Raw genomic sequence first — 19280 nt, 5'->3', positions numbered from 1 at the left:
CCTGATTGTGCACCGGTGGGGGCCCTCGGCCTGGCCTGCGCCCTCTCGCAATCCAGGACCCCCCGGGGGATGTTGGAGAGCCGGTTTCTGCCTGATCCCGCAGGTCAGGCCAAGGGACTCCACTGGTGCATGAATTCGTGCACCGGACCTCTAGTAATCTAATAACTATGTACGATATCAGAGGTACTAGACCTATCAAAGTGATCACTTCATAAGTTATATAAATGTCTAACCACTATGCTGTACACCTGAAACTAGTATAATATTGAATATCAACTGTAATTTCTAAAAAGTTTTGCCTTAGCTGGTTTGGCTCAGTAGATAGAGCACCAGCCTGTGGAATGAAGGTTCCTGGATTCGATTCCTGTCAAGGGCACATGCCCAAGGTTGCAGGCTCAATCCCCAGTTGGGGGGACGGGGTGCAGGAGGCAGCCGATCAATGATTCTCTCTCATCATTGATGTTTCTCTCTCTCTCACCCTCTCCCTTCCTCTCTGAAATCAATAAAAATACATATTTTAAAATGTTTTAAGGCTTAAATTAAAAAGTTAGATGTGGAATGTTATGGTTTGCTTCCTGGCCATAAGTCAGAAAGTGCTTCTCAGTCATGTAAGCCACCATCACACTGTGGAATTTCTCCAGATCCTATTCCAGAGTATATAAAGACTCTGCCTCTGAGGAATGTAAGACTGATATGCTGGAACTACTAATAAGGCCTCAGGACAGAAATACAGGCAATAACATGTTCATGAAAAGCCAGGGGAGCTCCGCTGCCCCCTCCCATACCATATCCCTCCTACAACCTTTTCCCAGTGAAATAATGACAGTTCTATCCCAGACACTCAGCCTCCTTTAGTTTTAAGCCACTAGATTTATTAGTCAATAGCTGTATTCTCCATAACAGATTCTGAAATTGGGTAAGAAAAATTACTTATATGGCTGAAAATAGTGTCATTATTAAAAGTATAATCTTTGCAGCAACATAAAATTTAGTTTGTATGTCAGCTCCATCAATGATTAGCTATATGACCTTCAGAGATATTTAAATTTCCTAATTCTCGGTTTAATCATGTTCAAAATATGTACAATACCACCTACCTCACTGTGCTTAGAATGTAGAGGGATAGTGGCAAAAGAGAGTTACGTAAGTACATGGTATAGAATGAGACTTCCACAACCCATTACCAACTCATCTTCTTCACTGACAAGGACTGGTTAACTCATTCAGATGTATATACCAACAATCTATGCAACAGTGGAGAATGCTTTTTAGACAGGCATGAGTTCCAGACTGTAAATGTCAGAATCAAAGTTGACTGACTGTATAGAAGAAAGAAGGAATTTACTCTAGATCCAATGTCAAAGTCTTCTAGAAAACATGACATTGAAGCATCTTCCTTTATCTCCCTCAAAATATTCCTTGAAAATGCACTATCTAAACCCCCACCCACTTCCCTTCTCCACTACACACTCCCACCCTGCCCTTGTGCGCACACATGCTTCCACTGCACATACCAAGGCCCAAAGCTGCTGGCCTGCCATGCTGGGCTCCACAGCATCTGGTATTGCTGCTACAAGGCCAGACTACTTAAGTCTGGTATACTTGCAAAGATAAACCAATTGCTCAATACACATCAGTCATGGCAACCAGGAGAATATGTAAAAGATGCCATTTTGAAATTGAAAATGGAAAGGGACTCTGAGAGGCAATATTCTGAACAATTTTAAAAGCAAAGAGGATAGACAAGTGATATAAATTGGTAGCGATGAGCACAACACAAGAACAAGGTCATAGCTAAGTGAGCATACTCAACAGGAGCCTAGGAGCAGGCTCAGGAAGCATGAGGCAATATTAAAATTAACATATAATCACTGTGCAATAAGGAATCAGTGAAAATAAACTATATGGATGAGGTTGATGAGTCAAGAAATCGACTGTAGTAAATACCAGCGGAAAACCAGGGAAATCTGGGATGACTGATAAATACACTAGGCTTTCATTTTGATGTCTCTCTTGGGCTATGACTCCATTTATAAAACGGAAAGTATATAAGTAATAGCCAATTTACATTCAAATGCTGAGCAGCTTCTAGTGTTCAGTAACTACTGGTGCCCTGCTGCAAACACCCCCCTCCCCCCTGCTGCTAAGGCTTCCCCCCAAGGACCAGCGCTGCCAGGCTTAGACCGATTCTGGGCTTGAGAAGTCAGCAGAAATGAGAACTAGAGTTACAGGCAGCTTGAAGAGACTAATTACAGATCAATGGCCTCTAACCTATGGAGTTCCAAACAAATAAATGTTGAGGGGGGAATGATAAATTTTTAAAATCAATGTAAAATAAAATCAAATAAAGTCAATGTCTATGCATAGACTTGCTGGCATCATGGAGCTGTTGAAAAGCTCTTCAACAGAAGAAGAGTCAAGGATGGGAGAGAAAGTATCTTCCATCTTACATGCAAGCCCTGTTGAACCTACCTTGGAAATTTTCCCTGAATCTATCCCTCTTTACCTAGACCTTCTCAACTCTCATATCTAAGCATTCATTCTTTTAACATTACTTATTGAGTATCTATTACATGCCAAGCACTGTGCCTGCTAGTTATTATGGATAAAAAGGCAGAGATAATACAGATGAGATTCCTGATTCAAAGAATTTATGGACTAACAACTAATTGGTCTCCAGACTCTCACCAGAATCTTTCTAAAACACAAATCTGTACAGATCAGGCCTCCAATTATAAACCTTTTGTGCAGTTTCATGTATACTAGTAAAGGTGAAAATGCAAATGGGTGCACATTTTCTAGGCATATAACAAACTGAGCTCTCTATCTCTTGCCACAAAACCTGCTCTTCCTCCATTTTTCCCCATTTTAGTCAGTTATACCTCCAATCACTCAGATGCATCAGTCAGAAATTTACACATCATCTTTGATACCTCTCTCCTTCAACCTTCATATCTATACCGTCACCAAGGCCAAAATATCTCTCAAATCAGTATCTCTTCTCTCTACGTGCAACACTGTCACTAATCCAAAGTCACCAGATCCCTTGGACTAGTGCAACAACCTCCTAATGTCTCTCTACTTTTACCTTTATATTTTCTTCTCTTCCAACCCTGAACCAAAACCATTCTCCACCAAACAGCTTGAGCCCTAAAAGAAGCAAATGTAACCTTGCCACTCAGTTACTTAAAACCCTTCTATAGAAGGCCTCCTTCTGCACTGTTGGATTAAAGAATAAAATATTTAACATGGTCTCCAAGGTCTTATATGATCTGGCTCATGCCTACTTCCTCAGCCTCTCGACTCTGACAACACCAGCTTTCTTTCATTTCCTCAAAGCCAACATGATCTTTACTTAGAGCTTCTGGTCTTTTTACACGCTGTTCCCACTGCCGAAAAAGTTCTTTTCCCAACCACCACGCACCACTGGTAGCCTGGTCAACTCCTACATTATCACAAAGGTCTCAGCTGAAAAGTTTCTTTCCTTGGCCCCTGAATGTAGACCGGTTATAACTTCACTTCCATCTTTTCTTCAGATTTATACATTCCATTATAGAAAATTTCAGACGCTAATTAACCATCAGCTTTGACAATGATCAACCTCTGGCCAATCTTGTTTCAGCTATACTTCTACCCACTTTCCCTCACTCCTGACACCTTGTAATATTTTGAGGCAATTCCCAACTATTGTATCATTTCATCTGTATATACTTTGGTACATTTCGCTAAAAGGTAAGGACTTTTTAAAGATAAACTTCCATTTACCTTTCACTTTCCCCAAGTGATACCACATTTTGGCATATATTTATTTGACTGTTTAACATGTCTTTTCCACTACAGTGTAAGGGCCGCAAGAGCAGACAGCAGATTTGTGACATTCACTGTCATATTTCCAGGGTATGGCACAGTTCCTTGCATACAGCAGTAAAGCAACATTTTTACAAAAATTAATTAAAAAACGTATATCCTTTGACTCCTCCCTCCCACCACTTGTAAGAATTCATCAGGGAAACAACAGGGCAAGTGCACCAAGAAATATAGTTAAGAATGTTCTAATACAAATTAGAAACATCAACAGATTACATGAAAGAATTATGGTATCACCATACAAAAGAGAAAAAATTTTCTAGCTCTCTATTTAATATAGAGATATTTCCATGTCATATTAATTTTATTTTATTTTTTTAAAATATATTTTATTGATTTTTTACAGAGAGGAAGGGAGAGAGATAGTTAGAAACATCGATGAGAGAGAGACATCGATCAGCTGCCTCCTGCACATCTCCTACTGGGGATGTGCCCGCAACCCAGGTACATGCCCTTGACCGGAATCGAACCTGGGACCTTTCAGTCCGCAGGCCGACGCTCTATCCACTGAGCCAAACCGGTTTCGGCTTTGTCATGTCATATTAATTTTAAAATGCAGTTTAAAACCAGTATGCACAGAACAATACCATTTTTGTTTAAGAATGTGAATAAGTGTATATGTATGCACAGAAAAAATGTCTAGAGGATATATGTAAAATATTAAAAGCTGTTATTTCTGGTAGTAGGGTTATGAAATATCTACTTTTTTCTCTATATGTTTATATATTCTCTGACTTGTTTGCAATGAGTTTGTATTACTTTTGTAATGAGAAAAATAACAGTACAGGTCACTTAAGAAAAAACACCACCACTGTCCATGGCTCCTCATTGGCTGCAGGATAAGTTGAAACTCCTTAACATGACATAGAGAGCCATTTAAGAGCCTGTGTTTTGTGAGTGCTGAGCAAGTCATCATTCTGAGCATGCCTAAACCATCCTTCCTACCTGGAATGGCTTTCTCCCCAATTCCCTGCTTGACAAACTTCAAAATGTAGTCCACTGTCACCACTTCTGTGAGGACCTTCTCTATGGCTAATAGTTCACTGTATGCTTTGTTCTTCTAATACTATCTTATTATAATTAGTTGCTTATAGGTCTCTCTTGCCCCAAATAGACTGTGAGCGCTAGAAGGCAAGGCCCATGCCCCTTCATCATTTATCTCAAACACTTAGCACAATGCTTACAAACAGTATATACAAAATTAGTATTTGTTAAATGAATTCATCAATAAGAAAGATAAAAGTGTACAACTGTTTCCTGTTTTGGAAAATGAAGGGAGAAGTCTTCAAACACCTTAAAGGTGAAGCTATCACAGAGAAAAGGAATTAGTTTGGTCTGGTGAGGCTCCAAAGGCAGAACTAGCATCAGTGAGTAGAAGTTGATTTCAGCACACTCTGGGGAAGAATTTTCCAACAATTAAGGTTGTGTGAAAACAAATGTAGCATATCCAGAACTAGTAAAAGCCCAGTAAATATAGCTGTTCAAGCAGAGGCTGGATGATGCACCCTCAAGGATGGTAGAGAAATGATCTCTGCACAGTGGGTGGGTGCACGGTGAGCCCGGGGGTCCCTTCTACTACTGCAGTTCTACCACCTAACTGAATGGTTCTCAAAATGCAACACGAGATAATCAACTCATGAAGATGTTAGGTCTTGATGAATCTAAAAAACTGAATCAAATCCAGTTCATGGAGCCTGTGACTAGTATAAACATGATTACAAACAACAACAACCTGAAAACTGGCTTAAATGTAATAGACACATAAGGAAGAACCTATTGGGGTGGTGAACACATCCTACATAATAAAAGCCTAATATGATAAGTGTCCGGTCGTCCATTCAACCAATCAAAGTGTAATATGCTAATGATACGCGAAGGCCGCTCAACCGCTCGCTATGACATGCACTGACCACCAGGGGGCAGATGTTCTGAGTGGTAGGTTAGTTTGCTGCTGGAATCCAGCCAATCAGGACTGAGCGAGACGGGCCGGACACACCCTGGAGCCCTCCCACATTCCCTCCCCAGTTGGCCAACCTCTCACGTCCCTCCCCATCCCTGATTGTGCACCAGTGGGGTCCCTTGGCTTGGCCTGCGCCTTCTTGCAATCTGGAACCCCTCAAGGGATGTCGGAGAGCCAGTTTCAGCCCAATCCTGCAGGCCAGGCTGAGGGATCCCATTGATGCATGAATTCGTGCACCAGGCCTCTAGTAATACAATTGCATGAAAGTATATTATAGAATTGTATACCTGTACCTGAAACCTATATAATCTTATTAACCAATGTCACCTCAATAAATTCAATAAAATGAAAAGAAGGGAGGCCAAAATTTCAGTAATCCCAAAGACTCCATTAAATTTGTACTATACTTAGGGTGCTGACGAACAAGTCACAACTTGGATATGACCTGTGGTCATTGAAGGAGCAGCTACTAAAGAATGGTGGTGTTAGGGTGCACCCTGATAACTTTTCATTTGAAGTTCAGGAAGGAACTCTTAATAATATATTTTTCAAGGTGTACCAAATACAAACATGCTACAGGTCACATTTTAAAATAAAAAAAAGAACCCGTGGTTTCTTATACACTCTTGCTAATTCATCATGTTGTTTCTACTGAACTCTGGCTGTGTAACATCAATTTGAAATAACATTAAAGAGGAAGTGAATGATTTTTCAAAGTATTAAGCTGTAAGACAGAGGGGCACATAAGTAGCTCTACATTAAACAGCTAAACAATGCCCAGGTGGCATGACTTAGTGGTTGAACATCGACCTATGAACCAGGAGGTCATGGTTCAATTCCCTGTCAGTGCACATGCCCAGGGTTGAGGGCTTGATTCCCAGTGTGGGGATTGCAGGAGGCAACCAATCAATGATTCTCTCTCATCATTGATGTTTCTATCTTTCTCCCTCTCTGAAATCAATAACAATATATTTAAAATAAATATCTCTCTATATAAAAGCCTAAGTGACTATTTGACTGGTAGCTATGATGTGCACTGACCACCAGGGAGCAGACACTTAATGCACAGGCATGGAAACATGGAACAGACTGATGAATCTCAGAGGGAAGAGATTACCAAAGATCTTATATGCATACTAGAGGCCCAGTGCATGGATTTGTGCACCGGTGGGATCCCTCAGCCTGGCCTGCATAGATAGGGCCGAAATCGGCTCTCCAAGATCTCCCAAGGGGTCCTGGATTGCGAGAGGGTGCAGGCCAGGCCGAGGGACCCCACCAGTGCACGAACCCATGTACCAGGCCTCTAGTATAAAATAAAAATAAAAAAATAAACAGCTAAGCCAATTGTCTTTTGCTGCTTCTAAGGACAGGTTAACTTGTGGCTGGCATAACTACATAGAAAGAAATAATTCAGACTTTTCTTTCTTCACAAAAGGATGTAGGAAAAGCTATATAAGATGCTGATTATCAAACTTAGAGCTGGCCAAATTGCAGATCATTCTGAGGTCAGTACTGTATATCTTTAGTTCTGAAGTAAAGATTTTATATTAGTCAAGAGGAGTCTTAAAGCAAAATAAGGGAAACATTGATGGCTGGTAAAAGGAAAGGAAATATTTAAACTTACAAAGAAAATAAAGGAGCAGTTTTATGTGCTGAGAACAAATGACAAAAAACAGAATCTGGGTTATCTTTTCTCCTATTTTTACTCATGATTCACATTTTTTTCAAGCTGCTCCATGTGCGTACCATAGTTGGCTCACGATAAGGGAGATAATTATGCGCTCCACCTGGATTACATGGCCATTGTACTATTCTGACCTGGATTTTTTCCCTATCACGTCAACAGTTAAGAATTCATGTGCAGACACAGGGCCTTGTGCCCTGCACAGGGCGCCTGGTCCCAAACTGCTCTTCAAGGACACATTCTGCGTGTTGCTAACTCTCGCTCCGTAGAGCCATCTAGGTCATCTTTAAAAAACAAACAAATAAATACACAAATAAGGAAGAACCTAAATCAATAAACTCTGATTTGAAAACACAGTTTAATTCACTTTGATTTGGCCCGTTATTAACTCTAATACAAAAATTGGGAGTCAAAGTGAAGAAGAAGCAGTATTTGTTTTAAGAACAATTCTAATGCCAGTTTCCTCAGTTCTACTCATTACATCCCTCCACCCCAATTCACTACAAATACACAGAAACACCACTGCCATCTTGGAGCATTTAAGTGGGGCCTGAGAGGTATGTCTACACAAAGGAGAGCTCACCTCGTCCTCTATTCCAAAACAACAATAAACAGTAACCTTGAACTCTGTAAGTACAAACATTTTAAGGAACCATGAGACCAAAATAAGGACTTACTCAATCAACCTTTGTTCCCATCCGGTCCCTCTCGCAAGAATGTTGTTTCCTTTTGTCAAAAAGAGACACTGTCACAAATACTGGCTGAACTACATCAAGAACATATAGTGAAACTTTGCCGATAACTAATCAAGGAGGGAATTTACTGCTTAGAAAAAAACCCCCGAAAAAAAACTTCCCCAAATATATGAAAACACCAAAAGAAGTGCAACTCCTGTGGAAAGATGGCCAAAAATCTAGAGAAAGAATTAGAAAGAAATACTTCTTTCTATTATAGATGGATTATGTCCCATGAGAAAAAATACTCAACAAAGTTGATTGGCATCTCTATCCACTGCGAAAAAGCTCAACGAGCTAAGGGGGGGGAAAGGTCACAGCAGACAAAAATTGGCTAAAACAGTGCTTAAATTCCAAGCTTTTCCACAGTGGGCCTCAGGGTCACATTCAGGTTTAAGCTTCCACAGCAGCAGCCCCCTGAATATCCACAACCCCAGGAAAACATTTACCTATGTTTTCTCTCTTTAAAAGTAATTTTGATTTATCTGTTTTTCTCTTTTAATTCCTAAGATAGTGTTTCATATAATGCTTAAGAGCATATTATTTCTACTTCACTAGACTCTAGAAGCGGACACTATAACTATTGTATTTTGACCGAAATAAAAGATCCCCTATTACTTAAACCATTCACTGAAGTTTGACATGAAACAATATAGGAAATGCAGCAAGGTGTTCTTGTAAATCTATCAAAGTAACTTAATATTTATCTCAATAAGGTTTGATTGGTTTTAAAAACAATGCAAAAAAACAACAACAACCCTAAACAATAATACCCCTAGCTAAACTTAGCAATATTATTATTAGTTTAACCCCAAATTCATAGATTAGTTTAGGGGAATTGGCATCTTGTAATTATTTGGGGTTTTTGTTGTTGCTGTTAAATAAATATTCTCACGAGAGACTAGTGTAAAAATGTGATACATACTGCTGGATCTCCAAGTGGGAGCCCCATTCTTTCTGGAGAATCTTGAGTTTCACCTGCAGGGCAATGTCTCTATGCCAGTATCCTCAGTAAAGGGCCTGGGTGCCTATCTACTGAGAAATGAGTAAAAGAGCCCTAAGTGAGCAGCAGCACAAGAACGCTAGTTCGGCTCTTACTTCTAGGTCAAGCTCTAAATTCATAGGTGGTGGATTCCTACATAGCACCTTACATACGGAGGAGGGTCTGGTGCCAAGAAAGAAGAAATCAAGCAAGGTAATTAAGAGTCTACACAGATCTGTAACACTTTTAACAATAAAGATACATTAAAAAATAAATAAAAGAATCTACACCGGCCCTGTAAAGCTGAGCCACAGAGATCTCAGGACTGTGAAGTGGAGCAGGGACTGGGAACAAGCCAAGGAAGGGTCAACAAGTAAATCTTAAAAGAGTGACTTTTTTGTTGTTATTAATCCTCAGCCAAGGATATTTTTTCCATTGATTTTTGAGGGAGGGAGGCAGAGAGAAACATTGATGTGAAAGAGACACATTGATTAGTTGCCTCCCACATGGGGATCAAGCCTGCAACTGGTACGTGCCTTGACCGAAATCGAGCCAGAACCCCTTCCGTCTATGGGCCGATGCTCTAACTACTGAACCAAACCAGCTAGGGTGGAGGAAGAACAATTTTTTCATATATTTTGTGGTAATTTCCATTCTTGGCTTCCCCTTTGTTGTTAAAGTTCTAAAGAGTCTTAACAGGGCCAAGGGGAAAGAAGCAAACGAAGTGGCTGATGTGGTGTCTGCACATGAAGCAGGGCGTCAGAGCAGAAGCAGCAATGTGATGAAAGCGCCAATCACCCGGAGAAGCAGCCCCAGCTGGGGGTGAGGAGTAGGACACATGGGGGCCACCTGGGCAACTTCCATCTATGCTTGTGGATTCTCCTTCCTGAATTCATATTTTGGAGGTTCTCTGTTTTGACCAATAAGGAAAACTGGACTACTTATACTTCTGGTTTAACGTATAGCTTTACGGGGCTATTACTTCCATTAGCAAAACATCATTTTGTGAAAATCTTGTTCCATCCTGTTCTGACTCCCACAATCTGTCGTTCTTCTGTGACACTCATCTATGATTGTTCTGTTGTTGGGTTTTATTTTTTGTGAGCTCCTTTAATATAATTTTGTATACTTAAAAAACTAGTATTTGTCTTATGTGAACTTGAGATTCAAAACACTTATTACTCAGAAAATCATCCAAAGGTCACTGAAATAACTTACACAGGAAGCCGGGGGAAAGCGTATAGGGTATCCTTAACATTCCTCAACTTGGGTTAGCCCACAGTATTTTGGCTGTAGACAATTATCTCTGCACAAAGACCTTGCTTAAAGCATTTATGAATAAACTAGGAGTCTCGGTGAGGCATAGCTTCCTGGAAAAGGGAGGAAATAAACAACTGCTATCATTGGGGGCAGGAAGGACATTATTTCATTTGGAGCTAAACAGCGAGACTATCTCCGTACAAACAATTGTTTGGCTTGAAGGCTCCCTGCGGCCAATCACTCCTGTAAAGGCTCAGCTGAAATGGAACCCAGGACTTGCTGGGACCGAGGGATAGGGACTGACACAGGCTCAGCGTCGGCTTCGTCATGGCTTTGGGGTCCCAGAGCATGCCAGCAAGGATGCTCACAGAACACACTCTACTCCAATCAGCAAATAGCATCATTCTGCACCCAACCCAGCCAAGAATGTAGATTTAAAAGAGATGAAGAAAAGATGGCATTGGGGCAAATACATTTATTCAATCTAAAACTGACATTTTATAGCAAACATGACAAGTATAAAAATTAGATCTCGTAAGAGGTGATACATTTCAATCACTATCTCAATGGCTAATAGCAAGCGCAGGAAGGAAGTGTGCAGGGAGGGACTGCTGAGCTGACAGCCAGGCAATCATTTCAGTCTGCAAGTTGGACCTGATATTTCAAATTTGACTTTATAGTTAAAGTAATTTCCCATCAGTCATGACCTCACTTCAGGTAACAAGTGCTAAGTCTAACTTGGTTCCCTAGAAGCGAACTTTCTTCACTCCCTGGGAACATTCAGTTCTTAACATTTTAACATTACTTCAAGTTAAAGTCTTAACTTCCTCTTTGCAATAACCAGTATCCTACTCCTAGTCTGAAAAAAAAAACAAAAAAACAAAACTGAAGATGCAGAGTGTCCATTTGGGGCATGCATATCTTTGAAAGAAGCTACTAAAGAAGGGTGATAGGGCCATAAGCGAAAGAGGAACAATGTAAAAAGGGATGTTAAAAATAGCCTACATCCAAACAGCACCACTTTCTCTCCTTTACAGCAGTGGTTTTCAAATGAAGCAATTTTCCCAAGGGGCAACATCAATGTCTGGACACACTTTTAGTTGTTATAACTGATAGGAGGTGGGGGTGCTCCTGGCATCTAGTGGGCACAGGCCAGGGATGTTGCTAAATATCCTGCAATGCACCAGACAGCCCCACAAGAAAGAAATATCAAAAATGGCAAGAGAACCCAGCAAGTAACACTTCTGGGAATATATCCCAAGTATCCCAAAACACTAACTCAAAGGAATATATGCACCCCTGTGGTCACTGCAGCATTACTTACAGTAGCCAGGGTTTGGAAGCAGCCCAAGTATCCATCAGTGGGTGAGTGGATAAAAAAAGCTGTGGTACATTTACACAATGGAATACTACTCAGCCATAAAAAAGAAGGAAATCTTACCTTTTGTGACAGCATGGATAGACCTGGAGACTATTATGCTAAGTGAAATAAGCCAGTCAGAGAAAGACAAATACCATATGATCTTACTTTATGTGGAATCTAATGAACAAAGTAAACTAACAAACAAAATAGAAATAGACTCATAGATATAGAGAACAGACTGACGGCTGTTGCGGGGAGGGGGTTGGGAGGCTGGGTGAAAAAGATGAAGGGATTAAGCAAAGAAAAAAAAAATCATAGACACAGACAATAGTATGGTGATTACCAGAGGAAAATGGGGGTGAGTGAAGAGGGTAAAGGGGGCGATAAATGGTGATAGAAGGAGACTTGAGTTGGGGTGGTGAACACATAATACAATATACAGGTGACATATTATAGAATTGTACACCTGAAAACTATATAATTTTATTAACCAATATCACCCCAATAAATTCAATAAAATTTTTTTAATCTTAAAGAAGGACTTAAATCTTCTTTAATCTTAAAGACCAGTCAGGGCACATGCCTGGGTTTCGGGCTCGAGCCCCAGTAGGGGGCATGCAGGAGGCATCCCATCAATGATTCTCTCTCATCATTGATGTTTCTTTTTTTAAATATATTTTATTATTTTTTTATAGAGAGTAAGGGAGAGGGATAGAGAGTTAGAAAAATTGATCGGCTCGCCTCCTGCACATCCCCATTGGGGATGTGCCCGCAACCCAGGTACATGCCCTTGACCGGAATCGAACCTGGGACCTTTCAGTCCGCAGGCCGACGCTCTATCCACTGAGCCAAACCGGTTCGGCGATACCCTGTTCTTTTCTATTTCAACACTCAACTTACCCTCTGCTGCCAGGAAGCCAACACCTGAGGTTGTGCGTGAAGGCTAATTCACACCACTTCCCACCCCCAAAGGAAACCCAGAAGTGGAGGACGGTATCACACACTAGAGCTCAGAAACAAGTGCCCAGGCTGGGATGTTTTCCCGTTGTTTGAAGGGAATCTCATGCCTTTCACCCAGGCAGAGGCTTCACACAAAACCTTCTGAGTCAGCAGATGAACCCTTGTGCAAGATGACGAACATGTAAACTTCTCTCCACAATGACGTGCGGCAGCTTCCCTGACTTATCAGAGGAGCACCAACCAATGGCAAATAGACAGAAAATCAGTGCCAGGTTAACTGAATCCCAACCGTACCCAAACAAGCTAGACCTTTCATTTCTAAACCAACAGCAGAACAGAAATGAATTCTGGGGTCACAGTACAGTTAGTGCAGTGGCATGCTGAATGTTAGTCATCAAAACAGCCCTGGCTCAGGGAGGAGAGCAAAAGGTGGAGATAGGCCCTTCAGAAAAAAAAACATTCACTACTGTGTTTCAAAACCTAGGTGTTTCAAAACTGGGTATAATGAGGTCCGGAGGGGTGGGGCGAAGATGCCAGCCATGTAAATGGAAAGAGCCTGTAAAGCAGCAGTGCTCAACCTGTGGGTCACGACCCCTTTGGGGGTCAAACGACCCTTTCACAAGGGTCGCCTAAGACCATCGGAAAACACATATATAATTACATATTGTTTTTGTGATTAATCACTATGCTTTAATTATGTTCAATTTGTAACAATGAAATTGGGGGTCACCACAACATGAGGAACTGTATTAAAGGGTCGCGGCATTAGGAAGGTTGAGAACCACTGGATTAGAGCATCTGTTTCGGACCAAGGATAATTTTGAGAAGAGATCTTCCTTAGAGTGAGTGCCATAATGATGTCCCCAGCTGATATGTGAGAGAAAGTGTCATTAAATGCAACACTGGACTCAGAAGACTCCAAACCAGCTCCTCTGAGCATTCTGATTTGGTTCTGAGCCTTATGTGTGAACAGAAAGCAGCCTGACAGAAGTCACTCAAATCAAGGGTCTATATTGGGTGCAGAGTAAAAATGGGGTTCAGTTTCATTAGACTTATGTATTTGTCGGGGAGAGGGGGTAGAATTCTATATAATAAAAGGCTAATATGCAAATTGTCCCCTTGGGAGTTCTACTGATCGTGAGTTCGACCACTCACTGTGACATGCGCTGACCACCAGGGAGTGGCGCGGAACGAAGGCAGGTCCCGGCCGACAGCCAGAAGGCACCGATTGGCCCTGATCGCCTGTCAGGCCTAGGGACCCTACCGATGCACAAGTTTTGTGCACCGGGCCTCTAGTTGTTACCATAGGATCAGACTCCCAGACCAGCTGTTTTTTGTCTTGTGGGATTTGTGGGAGTGGGGAGGTAGAAGAGTCCTTGTGCTTATTAGCTAAACATCATTAAGTGTGATTTCTTTAGAAAGCAAATCTTTATTTTTCTGATTATGAAAGTTACTCACATTTGTGATAATGTTCTTTGAGAAGAATGAAGTATAGTGATGCAGAAGATATTGCCCATACCCCATTTTGCTTATTTTTTACTTGAGCTTATTGTTTTCATTATTGTTTTTGTGTAACATTTATTATAAGTGTTTTTCATGACAATAAAAACATCTAAATACCTTTATTGTATTCTGTTTGTGTATCATTTGGTGTGCAGGCCGACGCTTAACCACTGAGCAACACCAATGTTTTGTCTTTTGAAAGTTGCCTTCATACTGTTAACACAGATATTTGAAGATCTGTACATTCCAGGAAGCTGAGCAAGGGAATCTCATGGTTGCTTTGTGGTAATCACTTCTTTGTGCCATTTTTTGTGTGTGCTCCTGGCTTTGGTGCCACACTGAAAACCAGAGCCAGTCACCCAGCTAGTACTCTGCCCTCTCACTAGGAGCTTTTAGTGTGACACATCGTCTTGGGGGAAATGCAGCATGGGGTGTGAAACAGGAGGCTAAAATAGCGGTCCCTTGGCCTTTTTGTGGGAGGGAGTAAGTGTGTAGGCCCTGTTCTCAGGTGCCGCAGACATGAATAATAACCTGGCGGCAGCTTTAGAAGGTCCTTGTCCCACTGGAACAGGTGTGTTTACTTTGAAGAACCTTGCTTTGACTCTTTTGAAGCTGTGATGTTTTCCCTAGAGATTTGCTCTGGGTTTATCTACATAATGTTCCCTAACCCAAGTCCTCATGCCTAACTTCAGACAGAGGAAGCCCCCAGTTCCAAACAGCTATTCTTTCAGTAAAAATGCTTTCAACGTAACAGAGGAGCCTGAATCTTCTCATTCTTTGTTTCTCAAACCAGCGGTCACACTTAAATCGGTTTTCATTAGCTCTGCTGTTTACAGCTATTTTGAACAAAAGCATCCTGGTAAGAGCAGGGAGTTTCCTTCCTACTTCTCAGCGGAGGGCTTGTGTTAGTTATAACCCTAGTGGTAAAGTATCAACAAGAAAAAGACACCGGCACCCCTCCCCCCATGAGCTTTAGACTGCAGCCAAAGATGTTCCCAGCTCACATAGAAGGTTCTGAGAGAAATTATGTTTTGAAGACACAGAACAAGAACAACCACCTAAATAATATTAAGACAATTTTTAACTCAGGGCTTGAAACACTAGAGAACTTAGTTCAAAATCCACACACTGGGGACTTCCAGTAAGACAAGAAAAGAGGAAGAAGTTGACATTTACTTGGTGTGCACTTCAGGAAGCAACGTTGTAGGATTAATATGTAAACCCACATCTAAAAACGTAAGCTCTGTGGTAGAAGCTTGGGGATTTATGATCTTTCCACGGCTAGCAACTGCGGCAAAAGACTGCCTGGTTATTTGAGAAAAGGCTAATCTCTCTCAAATCGCTATGCTAAGACAGGCCTCCCAGCTACAGACATCAGATCTCACTTCCTCCTATTTCTGCTTTACCATTTTCAATAAATCATAAAATGAGGATGTTGCACACTTGATTTTTGGTTGAGGGGAAATGACATGAAGCCTGAGGAATCCAGTTCTCACTGCTTTGGATTAAGACATTTCTTTCTGAAAGTTTTGACTTGAAGTAAAAAAAAAATCAGTACAGCATTCTTCAAGTGGGCTTCTGAAATCCAGTACTTCCTCAATAACTATATTCTATATGTAAACCAGAATACCCATAGGAAATATACAAAGGGGGGGGGGACTGCTATGTCAACAAAAATGTTCATAAAACTACTTAACATTACTTAAAAGTAAAAAAAAAAGCAGCAATAATAAAATCCTGTTAACCACCCACTGATATGTTACACAGGTGGGATTCCAGGGCAAGTTTCAGCCACATATGAGGGAAGTCAGGGGGTAAGGGGAAAGTTGGACAAACTGAAGACGACCACCAGGGCAACCTTACACTGATGGATGGCCACAGCCGAAGGCAGATATGACTCATCTCTGAGGCTTTCCACTGGGGAGGGGCCTGCCGTGCAGCCATCAATGGACCAGCATCCACAAAGCCTGTGGGGAAATACAGGATCCACAGGAGTGGGGTAGGGAAGGAGAAAGTTTGGAAAATGGAAGAGTCAAATACAATAGTGAAATATTGTACTTATTAAACATGAGGCTTCAAAAATGCATACATGTGCCCGGCCAGCATGGCTCACTGGTTGAGTGTTGACCTATGAACCACGAAGTCACGGTTCGATTCCTGGTCAGGGCACATGCCCGGGTTGTGGGCTTGATCCCCAGTGCGAGGCGTGCAGGAGGCAGCCAATCAATGATTCTCTCTTATTATTTATGTTTCGATCTCTCTCTCCCTCTTCCTTCCTCTCTGAAATCAATACAAATTTTTAAAAAATACATAGATGTACCTCTTACGTTGGATGGACTGGCTGAAAAGAAGTGGTATTCTGGAAAGCAGTCTCATACACTTTTTAAAATACAAATTACATTTTAATGACATCTGGAATTGTAGTAATACCTGCCAAGAGGAAATTAATTTTTTGAGAAAAGAGAAAAACAATGAAACCTGTGCAATTTTTACAGTTGGTAACCTTACTTGAACAATGAGGGTCCCTTATCCACGCCTCTGTGGAAAATAGCCTAAAAGCAAACATACTTACACTCCACTGAAAACCTTTGCTGGCCTAGTTCCACCAATTCCATTAACGTAGCAGGGGCCCAAAGGCAGGTGACCTGATTGACAAAAAAAGCACTTCTAGAAAGTGCTAAACTTGTATCATGTAACACCTTAACCCCTTCCCCGGCAGAAACGTGTATACTCGTTTTCACAAAATGTTCTTTTTCAGTCGTCGACGAGTATACTAAGAAAATATGGTAAAAAAAATGTGGTTTATAGGAAGACGAGTTACAAACTGTTTTCATAACCAGCATCAAAAATACTATATAGAACCAAAATAAAAAAATTAGTCTGAAAAAGAAACGTTTTTAACAAAAAAATTGTTGGGGAAGGGGTTAAGCACTTTATAATCAAGAAGAAAACTAGTAGCAATAATTTGGGAAGTTTTGCCTTTAAATGGAGCAGCAGAAACTTTCCTTACAAGATATGCTTTTCAGACCCCGTATAGAAGAAAGTAGATCCAGTGATCTCACCTCCCTCCCCCAGTGCTAACCCATCTGAAGATGTAAGGGTGGGGGAGACAGACAAAGACCAGTAAAATATGTGGCACAAGGAAAATCAGCCCCACCACAATTACCTTAATTATATAAAAAAAATAAAGAGTAAACTGCACCATGTTTTAAAGCTGCAATCCTCAAAATTCTCTCTGTACGTCTTAGGTGTAACTGACTCAAGTCTTGCAGTTGTAGACGGGACAAACTCAATGTATACATATCCTGCTTAAGGATTCCCAGAATAGACAGGGTAGGAACCTATTTTCTGAGTAACCAAATGATAAATCACTCCTGGCAGCGACCAACAGTCAAATTGGATTCAACAGAAGCCAGTTTTCCTAGTCACGCATCCTCTTTGTATGACCAATGACTGAGTTGTTATATTACTTCCTGATACCAATTATTGTTTCAGTTTCAGCAACAGTTAAGAACCTTTAGAAGCATATAAAGTTGTACCTGCTTGAAAACGCTTCTTATCTCTTGCCCAAAATAACCCAACTATTTATTTATTAGGAGAAAGAATATATCTTAGAGGTTTTTTTTAAGTGCTTTTGCCTGTTTCCACTTCGATCCTTCCCTTGCTCCACTCTGTCACAGGGAACTACATCTCCCTTGCCAACTGATTTCTGGCTAAGTTCCATCAATGGTTGGTACTGATAAGGATAAGAAATAGGACAGGGGAAGCCAGGCTAATGCCCTCTCTCTTACTTGGTCTGAGTTCCAACTGCCACCACACAGCTCTTCTTTCCATGCTTCTAGCTCACACCAGATGGCTCAGGCTTCTGGTCTTTGAAGCACCTTCTAATTTCCTTAGGGGTATAGTAGCTCCCAGGTTGCTAATCTCTGGGTTGCCTCACCAGCCCATTTACCTTCTCAGCTCTTATATCATCTGTGTAACTTATTCCATATATTAAATTCCCTCTGCTTGTACTACCTACCGTTGTTTCTGTTTCCCTAATGGGTCCCTGACTTTAAAAAATATTTTTAAACTTAGCTTCCCTGCCCTAGCTGGTTTGACTCAGTGGATAGAGCGTAGGCCCCCGGACTGTAGGGTCCCGGTTAGATTCTGGTCAAGGGAACATACCTTGGTTGCAGCCTTGATCCCCAGTAAGGGGTGTGCAGGAGGCAACCAATTATGTGTCTCTCTCACATTGATGTTTCTGTCTCTCCCTTTCCCCTCCACTCTCTCTAAAAGTCAATGGAAAAATATCCTCGGGTGAGGATTAACAACAAAAACTTAGCTTCTCTAAAAATTAAACTTTCAGATAACTTGTAAAAGATGTCTTCCAGTAAGAAACAACGGATTTATGAATGACAAAAATCAATTAATTCATTCTAACAAATATTTAGCGAGAGCCCGATCTGTGCCAAGCACTGTTCTAGGTGCTGGGAACACTACAGTGAACTAAACAGGCACAACACCCCTGCCCTCACAGAGCTTACATTCTAGTGGACAGGTCAACTGTGGCAAATTACCGTTTTAAAAAACTAACCGATATAGGAATATGTCTTTAACAATAGAGGAATTTGGCAAAAATGAATTCACTTTAAGGTGTTCTACTCTACACAGACGTGGTTCCTACCTTTTCAATGCGGTATGCTGAACTGTCACATTCCAGAGGCCAAAACAGAACTTCTTCAAAGTTAGTATCTACTTAAACTGGCCACTTGTGCTCAAACAGAAGTACAACTGTGATAAGGATTTAAGCAGACACAATAATAAAAGTTAGGCACAGTATGCTTAGAATGTACTAGTAAGACATAAATATGTTTTATGCAGATTTCTGCTCAGCATCTTTTTCACAGGGGTTATCATTTGGAAGAACTGAGTTGGAGTCTATTTAATAACTCTTTTTCTCCTCGTCTATGGCACAGGTAAATACC

At 41.0% G+C, this 19280-nt stretch overlaps 1 protein-coding gene across 3 annotated transcripts in view; it reads right to left on the bottom strand.

Annotated features, from left to right (window-relative positions):
* The window catches only part of SMAP2 (small ArfGAP2), a 43348-nt gene that overhangs the window by 16236 nt on the left and 7832 nt on the right, over nucleotides 1-19280 (bottom strand). The window contains exon 2 of one of the 3 annotated variants that reach the window (XM_015560186.1): nucleotides 18980-19086. The exons of the other annotated variants lie outside the window; for them this stretch is intronic. The gene's annotated coding sequence lies outside the window, so the exon portion shown is untranslated. The remainder of the gene's footprint in view (nucleotides 1-18979; nucleotides 19087-19280) is intronic. 3 annotated transcript variants of the gene reach the window in all.

Source organism: Myotis davidii, unplaced genomic scaffold (assembly GCF_000327345.1).
Source record: "Myotis davidii unplaced genomic scaffold, ASM32734v1 scaffold1815, whole genome shotgun sequence".
Lineage (NCBI taxonomy): Eukaryota > Metazoa > Chordata > Mammalia > Chiroptera > Vespertilionidae > Myotis > Myotis davidii.
The sequence above is the reverse complement of the archived record's forward strand: the minus strand, read 5'-3'. Positions and strand labels throughout refer to the sequence as shown.